The sequence below is a fragment of the Nycticebus coucang genome, chromosome 8, assembly GCF_027406575.1.
Source record: "Nycticebus coucang isolate mNycCou1 chromosome 8, mNycCou1.pri, whole genome shotgun sequence".
Lineage (NCBI taxonomy): Eukaryota > Metazoa > Chordata > Mammalia > Primates > Lorisidae > Nycticebus > Nycticebus coucang.
This window is the reverse complement of record NC_069787.1, coordinates 45815802-45825021: the sequence shown is the minus strand read 5'-3', so window position 1 is coordinate 45825021 and position 9220 is coordinate 45815802.

Sequence of the window (9220 nt, the reverse complement as noted above, 5' to 3'; positions counted from 1 at the left end):
CAGTGGAGTGCACAGAGAGTATATGCAAGTATGCTCAGGACTGCAGTGGTTGTACACCCCAGAGAGTATGTTAGTACATTTCATAATACAGTGGAGTGCACACAGAGTATATGTTAGTATGCTCCAGAGTGCAGAGTGGTGTGCAGAGAGTGTATGTGAGTCTGCTCAGCAGTGCAGTCACTGGACACTCTAGAGAGTGTATGTGAGTATGCTCCAGATATGGAGCATATCTGCCTCTAGATATGGATAATGGGCAAACTTCTGGTCAGTGAGATGTAGAGAGAAATTTTTCTAAGCTCCTGGCAAAACTAGGTGAGCTGAAACGTGAGCTCTTTCCCTTTGAGATTATGTGGAAAGCAGATGTGACAGCTGGAGCTCCAGCAAGCATTTTAGACCCTGAGTACCCTAAAGGATGTGAGCCCCTTAATAGCACGATGACACAGAAAGACAGAAGTCTGGATCCCTTATGAATAAGGAGCAGCCAAACTACCCTGTATGAAATGTCACATGTGACAGAGAAATAAACTTCTTTATTGGTTAAGGCTCTGTCATTTTGGGTTTTATTCCCAGTAAATGGACTTAACATCCTTATATTTGTCCAATTAGGAAGCCACCATGGGAAGGGACACATCTACCTTTTTCTGACCCTTTCATCCCAGATAGCAACAGTGAGCTCAAGCTTGGCCTCTTCTGCTCTGGCCAAGCAGCCAGGCAGGGCCCTGAAGATCCCCCTCCCCAGGGTCTTGCTGAAAAGCTCCATCTCTCTGAAGGTGTGTAGGGTTTGCCAAAAATGCCTACTGTCTTAGCTGAAATTTCTATCAAAATTTGTGGCCTATCTGCCTCCCCCACCCATCACTCTCACTGCTTGAGGGTCAGGTCATGGGACAAAGCTTTCTGTGTTTTCAGCTCTGGGACATCTCCTGGCCTAGTGCAGGAGGGGGCATAACACGTGGGGCATAACTGGATGGCTGGGCAGGAGGGGCAGGGAGGAGCCTCTGCTCACAGGAGACACCTGAAAGGGGCTGCTGAGTTTGCTCTGGGGATCAGGAGGCCTTGGTTTCATCCCTGCTGGGTGACCCTGGACACACTGCCTCACTCATTCACCCTAAACAAAACCACCCATGGTCGGTCTCTGGTCTGTATGAGGCACTGGGCCCATGTATACAGGTGCAGAGATGAAAGGTCCTAAGGTCACTGAGCTGGCCTCTAATGGGACAGAGGGAGAAACAAACATCCCACACCGTGGGGACCAGCACTGCTTGACTCTGGGTGGCAGGAAATGTGAGGACTGTCTGGCCCAGCGGGGAGTTTGGGGGCTCCCCCAGGAGCAGTAACTCCCACCAGCTCAGCCCTCTGGGCCTCTTGTGGACAAGGCAAGGTTCAGGCACGGGAAGAACCAGTCCATTCACCAGCCTGCTGTGTGGCCGCCCTCGGGAAAATCTCCCACAACCACCTTTGGGAGGAGGCCCAGGTCTTTGTGATCGTGTGTTACTGACTGACCCTCACTGAGCACTCACTACCTCCCTGGCCTTTCTACACGCACTCCATATATTAGTTCAGTAATCCTCACCACAGCCTATGAGGTAGCTGGGGTCTCAGCCCCATTTGCGGATGGGGGGAGGGGGCTGTGAAGCCCAGAGAAGTTAAATGAGGCACAGCACAGAGCTACTGTGTATCAGACCCGGATGCAGCCTCCGCTGGTGTGGAGCGGAGCCCGTGTGCTCCAAACCGGACACGCCATGGCCACCTTCCTCCTCAGGTGGAGGAGGGATTCACAGACATCAGGCAAGGGGCAGAATCCTCCCAGACCCAGGTTTGTAGAGAGCTCCGAATCTAAGACATCAAAGGCCACTGTCCAGTTCTGGAACTGTGTGAGGATTCTGAAGGTGACTGGAGTAGAACAGAAGGGGCCCTCTCTCCCGACCCCTGTTGGGGTCAGATAGGCAGCAGATAGGAACATACAGGAAGCTATAGTGATCCCGGCACTCAGGTGGCCATGGCCGTGCTGTAGCTCACCAGGAACATGTTGCTGTGTGTCAGACCCGGATGCAGCTCAGGGCTGGTATGGAGCTGAGCCCGTGTTCTCCAAACTGCACACCCCATGGCCACTTCCCTCCTCAGATGAGAAGAGGGGTGCACAGCCATCAGGCAAGGGACAGAATCCACCCAGAGCCAGGTTTGCAGAGGCCTTAGAATCCAAGACACCAAAGGCCACTGTCCAGTTCTGGAACTGTGTGAGGATTCTGAAGGTGACTGGAGTGGACCAGAAGGGGCCCTCTGTCCTGACCCCTGTTGGGAACATTTCAAAGTCTTTAAAACCCACACTCCTGCCTTGATCTAGACAACCTGGCAGGTTAGCACCCTGCCAAGCCTGCCAAGCACTGTCTGTCCTATGTGAACACATGGATGTCAAATATTATCCCCTGTGGGGGAGTTCTGCTCCTTTATATGAGTTCCTGCATTCAGCCAGAAAGTCACAAGCAGAGGGAGGCACGGCCGAGCAAATGAATAATTCACACCAGGGAAGGAGTGGGCAGGGTGGTGGGGAAGGGCCAGGCCCCCGGCTCACCTTGAGGGGCAGATAGGCAGCTATGGTGATCCTGGCACTCAGGTGGCCATGGCCGTGCTGTAGCTCACCAGGAACATGTTGGATCCCTGGGCCTCAGCTCTCACCCTGAGGTCACTGCAGTGCTCAGAGCCCAGTGGCAGCCTCCCTGCACCATGGGGAGAACCACCTGGTCACCATGAACTTGTCCTTCATGAACAAGGCATGACAGGCTGAGGGTCCCTCTTTCATCCTAGGCTTAATAGGCAGTCTGACGATTTAAACAAAATTTTTTAATGTAAGTCTACTTCACATGAATAAACAACTTACATTTTTTTGGCCACATATTCTACACACCCTGTATCCCAGCTCTCAGATCAGGAAACAGATTATCAGCACACCAAAGTCACCTGGAGACACATCTGATGGCTAGCCTCTCCTTCAAAGAAACCCCTACCCTGACTTCTACCAGCACAAGCCTAATTTTGCTTGATGCTGCCGCTAAACTCTTCCTTATCTGGCTTCCTCAGCTTCATCTCGTTCCTGAGCTTCCTCGTCTGTCACGCATTGCACGTCCCCATGCACATTTCCATACTTTATGCCATTGTGTGGATACAGGGCAATAGACTAACCCTGCTACTGTGCACATTTCCGTTCCTTGCAGGTCTGGGGCTCTGATCCACAGGGCTGCTAAGAACATCTGGGCACCTTCCCTTCTGGGGGCCCACTTAGGAGTTTCTCTTGGGTGTGTTCTGAAAAGTGAGACTCCTAGGCCATGGGGCACACATTGTTCTTGCCAAATAACTTTCTCCAAGTGGTCCCATCAATGAAAACTGCTGCCAACAGTTGCCCTACATCCCTGCCTTTATTTTCCATCAATATTTTGATTAGATTTTGAAACCTAATTCATTTGTATTCTGATAAAATAACACCCTTTAAGTGTACAGTTCAGTGGTGTGACATACATTCACACTGTGGTGCAACTGTCACCACTATTTATCTACAGAAATCATTTTGTAAAACTGAAACTGTCCTCAATAAACATCAACCCCCCAATCCCAACCCCTCCTTCCCTCACAACCACCTTTCTTCTTCCTGTGTCCATGAAATTGACTCCCTCTGGACACCTCATATAAGAGCAATTACACAATCTGTACCTTTGAGACTGGCTTAGACAGCGTCCCCGAGGTTCATCCATGTGGTAGCATGCGTCAGAATCTCTCTCCCTGCTAAGGTTGAATGACATTCCATTGTGTATACGGACCACATTTGTTTTATCGCTCATCTTTGATGAACACTTGGGTTGCTTCCACCTGTCAGCGACTGTGAATAACGCTGGTAGGAACATGGGGGGACTAATACCACTTTGAGACTATGCTTTCACGTGAAATCCTGTTGAACTTTTTGAGGATCCACCATACTGTGGTTATGTGTTAAGGATTTCTGAGCTAATAAATGAAATGGGTGTGCCATCCTAAGGAGTGTAAGGGAGTTTTCCTTGAGGTTTTGCTTTGCGGTTCTCTGATGATGAGCGCTGTTGAGCATCTTTTCATGAGCATGTTGGGCATTTGCATATCACCTCTGGAGAAATATCTCTTCGGGTCCTTTGGCTATTGTTTAATTGGGTTATTTGTTTTATTGTTGTCAATGTATAGGCGTTCTCTACAAATCCCAGATGTGAACCCCTTATCACATATATGAAGTGCAGGTATTTTCTCCCATTTCATAGGTTGCCTTTCATCTTTTGCACCCTTTGATATACAGATATTTTAGAGTCTTTTTATTCTTTTTCTTTTTCAGACAGAGTCTCACTTTGTAACCTTGGGTACAGCGCCAGGGCATCCATAATTCAAAGGAACCTCTAACTCCTGGGCTCAAGTGACCCTCTTCCCTCAGTTCCCAAGTAGCTGGGACTACAGACAAGAACCTCAATGCCCAGCTTCTCTTAGAGACAGGGTCTTTCTCTCACTTAGGCTGGTCTTGAACTCCTGTTCTCAAGCAATCCACCTACTTCAGCCCCCCAAAGTGCCAGATAGACGGGTGAGCTTCTGCGCCCAGTCCAGCAGGCTTTTGATGTGGTCCTGTTTACCTAGTGTAAATATGTAACCTGTGCTTCTGGTATTATAGGCAAAAAAATCAAAGCCAAATCCAATGCCCTCAAGCTGTCCTCCTATCGTTTCTTCTTGGACATTCATAGTTATAGCCCTTAACATTTCAGTCCTCAATTCACTTTGAGTTAATTCTTGTGTATGGTTTCATGTCAGGATCCATCTTTAGTCTCCTATATGTGGATGTCCAGTCATCCCAGTACCATTGATGAAGAGACTGTCCTTTCCCCACTGGGTGCACATTGCACTCCTGTAAAATCATTTAACCATCCAGAAGCAGGTTTATTTCTGGGCTTAGTGTTCACTTCCATTGCTCTCTAAGTCTGCCCGGGCCAGTTCCGCCCCATTTGAACTCAAGAGCTTGTAATGAGTTTTGAGAACAGGAAATATAAGACCTCCAAGTTTGTAGTTTTCAAGAGTGTTTTATTTGGGGTCCCTTGAGATTCCATATACCTGAACCTTTCCTATGTTTGCTTTGGTTTTTACAGTATGTTCATGGAATCTTCAGTGTTTTCTACGTATGAGATCGTGTCATTTGAAAACTGATCACTTTCCACCTTCTTTTTCAAGAAATTCAAGTACCTTTTATTTCTTTCTCTTATGTAATTGCTCTTTCAGTTATTGGTGTCTCCAGATTACATGTGTCCTAAACATCCAATCACAATAGCCTTAAACCAAGTACAAGACAAAAATAGTACTAGGCTTTATAAGTGTCCATGTATTTGCCTTTACCAGACATCTTTATTTCTTCATCTAGCTTTGAGTTCCTGTCTAGTGTCCTTTATTTTCAACCAGTAGGACTCCTTCCATTGTAGGGCAGGGCTGCTGGTGCTCACCTCCCGGACGCCTGACAAATGTCTTAATTACTTCCTGATTTTTGAAGCACAGTTTCTTGGATATTGGACTCTTGGTAAACAGACCTTATTTTTTCCCCATGACTTTGAATATTTCACTCCATCGATGTCTGTACACCAAGGTTTTTGATGACAAATCTTATGTCAATCAGGTATAAAAACTATGATTAGAGTCATCTTCCTAGCAGCTCACTAGATGTGAATAAGGGATATTTATTGTGTATAACATACCCACGAACATTTCAGTATAGTATCATGATGGCAGCTATTTGTAGCATCTTTCCAACAGTAATTCAAATTTAAAGAAAAATAAATTGAATACTTCCCATACAGACATGATGAGGTCTCTACAAACCTAAAGTTATTATGTTTTCCAACTATAAGTGAGAAGGCCATGGAAACATTGTACAGGTTTTAATTTCTAATAAACCATATATCAATTTCTATACCCCATGTAAACGAGAAGTACATGCTTATCTTTCGAGAGTAAAACATTTTTGCACCCATATAAAGAAAAGAAACCCCACCCAGTGTTATCCTCAGCCCTGACTGGTCCATTTCCCCCTGCCTCTGACCTCATAGAGAGCCATTGAGGCCAAAACCTCAAACCTCAATGTTTTTGCACCCATATAATGAAAAAATCCCACCCAGTTTTATCCCCAGTCCTGATTGGTCCATTTCCCCCTGCCTCTGACCTCATAGAGAGCCATTGAGGCCAAAACCTCAATGTTTTTGCACCCATATGAGGAAAAAAACCCCACCCAGTGTTATCCCCAGTCCTGATTTGTCCATTTCCCCCTGCCTCTGACCTCATAGAGAGCCATTGAGGCCAAAACCTATATAAGTGCCTGTCTGAGCCTGGGTCTTTGGTCGTTACAGCCCAGGAAGCTCTTTCGGTGACCTGCGGACTTGACCTCAGATAGTATGTTTCCTTGATCGTAGTGCTTGCAGTTATCCCAGTGAGTAGTTTAGCATAGTGTACATAGTCTTCTTGGAGTAGTGTTATTTGTTTTCTTAGTATAAGTTCACATATATTTTTTCCTAGTTAGCTTTCATTAGTAGTGTTAGCATATTTAGTGCCCCAGTTATTATATTCTGTTAGTGTTTGTAGTATAGTGTTAGTTGTTGTTGTTGATTGTTTAGTTTAGCTTATCTAGCATAGTTAGTGTAGTCAGGCTTCCCATGGTGCCTGGGGTGTCCTCCGTGTCCCTGGACAAGGAGGTCCTCCGGGACTATGAGCTCTTACAGACCATTGGTGAGGGCAGCTTTGCTGAGGTGAAGCTGGCCCGTCACCGTTGAACTGGCACTTTGGTGGCGGTGAAGATCATCAACAAACGCCGTATTGCTGGCCTCATGCCTGTGTCTGCAGAGCCTGACATCATGAAGACACTACACCATCCCCACATCATCCAGCTTCTAGAGGTAATAGAGGGTGCGGAAAATATGTACTTAGTCATGGAACTTGCAACTCGTGGTGACCTGGGTGAGAGAATAGACACATATGGCCAGATGGAGGAGGGGGAGGCCCGAGCCATATTCTTGCAGCTACTGAAAGCCATGGAGTACCTTCACCAAAACGGCATCGTGCACAGGGACCTGAAGCTTGACAATGTTTTGTTCGATTCCCAAAACAATGTCAAACTAGCTGACTTTGGCATGGCCTCAAACTTCAGTGAAGGTAAGACCTTCAGAAACTTTTGTGGGACCCCCCCTTACTTGGCCCCTGAACTGTTCCTGGGGCAGAACTACAAGGGGCCAGAGGCCGATATCTGGAGCCTTGGCATCATCCTCTATGCAATGGCGGCCGGGCGCTTCCCATTCAAGGGCCAGGACCTCAATGAACTAATAGCATCCATCTTAAGAGGCACCTATGCAATACCTGCTTTCATTACCCCCAAATTAAGCCTTTATCCAGAGAATCCTCAACACTGACCCCAGCAAGAGGCCCACCATCCGGCAGATGTTGGAAGACTCCTGGATCCAGTCTGGCCAAGTAGGCATGAGGCCACATACGGCGACGGACATCGCACCAGAGGCCGCCACCTCACCTGAGGCCACCACCCCACTGGAGGCCTCTACCCACCTGGAGTCTGTCACCCCAACTGTGGCCGTCACCCCACAGGAGACTGCCACCCCACCTGTGGCCGTCACCCCACAGGAGACTGCCACCCCACCTGTGGCCGTCACCCCACAGGAGACTGCCACCCCACTGGTGTGTGCCACCCCACCTGTGGCCACTGCCCCACTTGTGGCCACCACCCCACAGAAGACTGCCACCTCCCTGGTGGCCGCCACCCCACTGGTGGGCACCACACCACTGGAGGCTGCCAGCCCACCGGAGGCCACCACACCACTGGAGGCTGCCAGCCCACCCATGGGGGACGCCCCCCCAGAGACCAACACCCTCGCAGAGATCAACACCCCAGCAGAGACTGACAGCCCACCAGAGACCAACATCCTACCAATTTCCAGGCCCAGTTGTGCCCCCCACGCTGGCCCCGTGTCCTCCCCCTCCAGCACCAGCCACCTCAGTAGAGGCCCAGCAGGGGACAGAGCTGAGGGAAGTCCCAGAGTAGAACACTCCCTTCCAGCTGGGCAGGTAGTGGAGGAGTGTGGAGGGCTGCTTACCAAATGGCGGAAGGAAGGCTGAGTGACGGCGCAGCAACAGAGCGCTAACCTGAGTCTGTGTTTATTACCCAGCTACTGATGACGCGGTGGTAGGCTGAGAGTCGAGGAGCAACCTCGTGGGGAACTACTTCCCTAGCAACTGCTGAGCTTTTAGCCCCCAAGACGCCCATAGGTTGGAAGGCCTGGAAAGTCCCTGAGTGTAAACACCGGATGCATGGGGGAGGGTGTGGATAGGATATATAATCAGAGAGCTTGCTGTGCAGAGGGGCTAGCTGTGCCCTGAGGAAGAGGGACCTCGAACAAATTGGGAGCAATATACTGCACCTCTTCACTACAACCGTTGGTGTCTTCATTCTCTGATGGTCAGGGGTGCGACACCGACAAGTGGTGCCGAAACCCGGGAATCTTCTTCCTCTCCTCTTCACCTAGACGTCTAAAGGTAAGTGCCTGCGACAAAAGCAGGGGGCGGCCCCATAACTAAGACAGGGGGCCCGAGTCTGCGACCAAAGCCGGGACCGCATTCAAAAGCGGGGGTGTGCACACATCATTTGCCAGGACAATAGTGGCGGGATCATTTGCTGTGATCACAGCAGCGGGATAGGTTAAGTGTCTTGTCTTCTATTGTGTGTTTTTCGTTTTGTCTCGTGATAATTATCGGAAATGGGTAATGAAACGTATCGAGTGCGGCTCCAAGTCCCTCTAATGCTACATTACAATTTGGGCCCACACCTGTATGCGTGGCGCCCCCCTACTTCTTCTTCTTGTTGATAAATGCCAGTACTGTATTCAACCATAGCGCAACAATTCAGTGTACTAACCAAACTTGTTTTTTGAGTGCCTGCTGGAATGCTACCCGGTTTCCCCTTGCTGCAGTAGTCCGGTTCCTACCCAAATACCCATTCCGGTCACGGTGGCAGAAGAATCACTCCCGGTGCTGCTGCGCCAGAAGCGAGACTTTGGAGTGACTGAAGCAGTAGTTGCAGCGATCGCGGTGTCCGCAGAGGCCACCGCGGCCGCCACAGCAGCTTTGGCCACGGCGATACCGACCGCGCAAGCTGTGTCGAAAGCAGCCGAGACTACAGCGG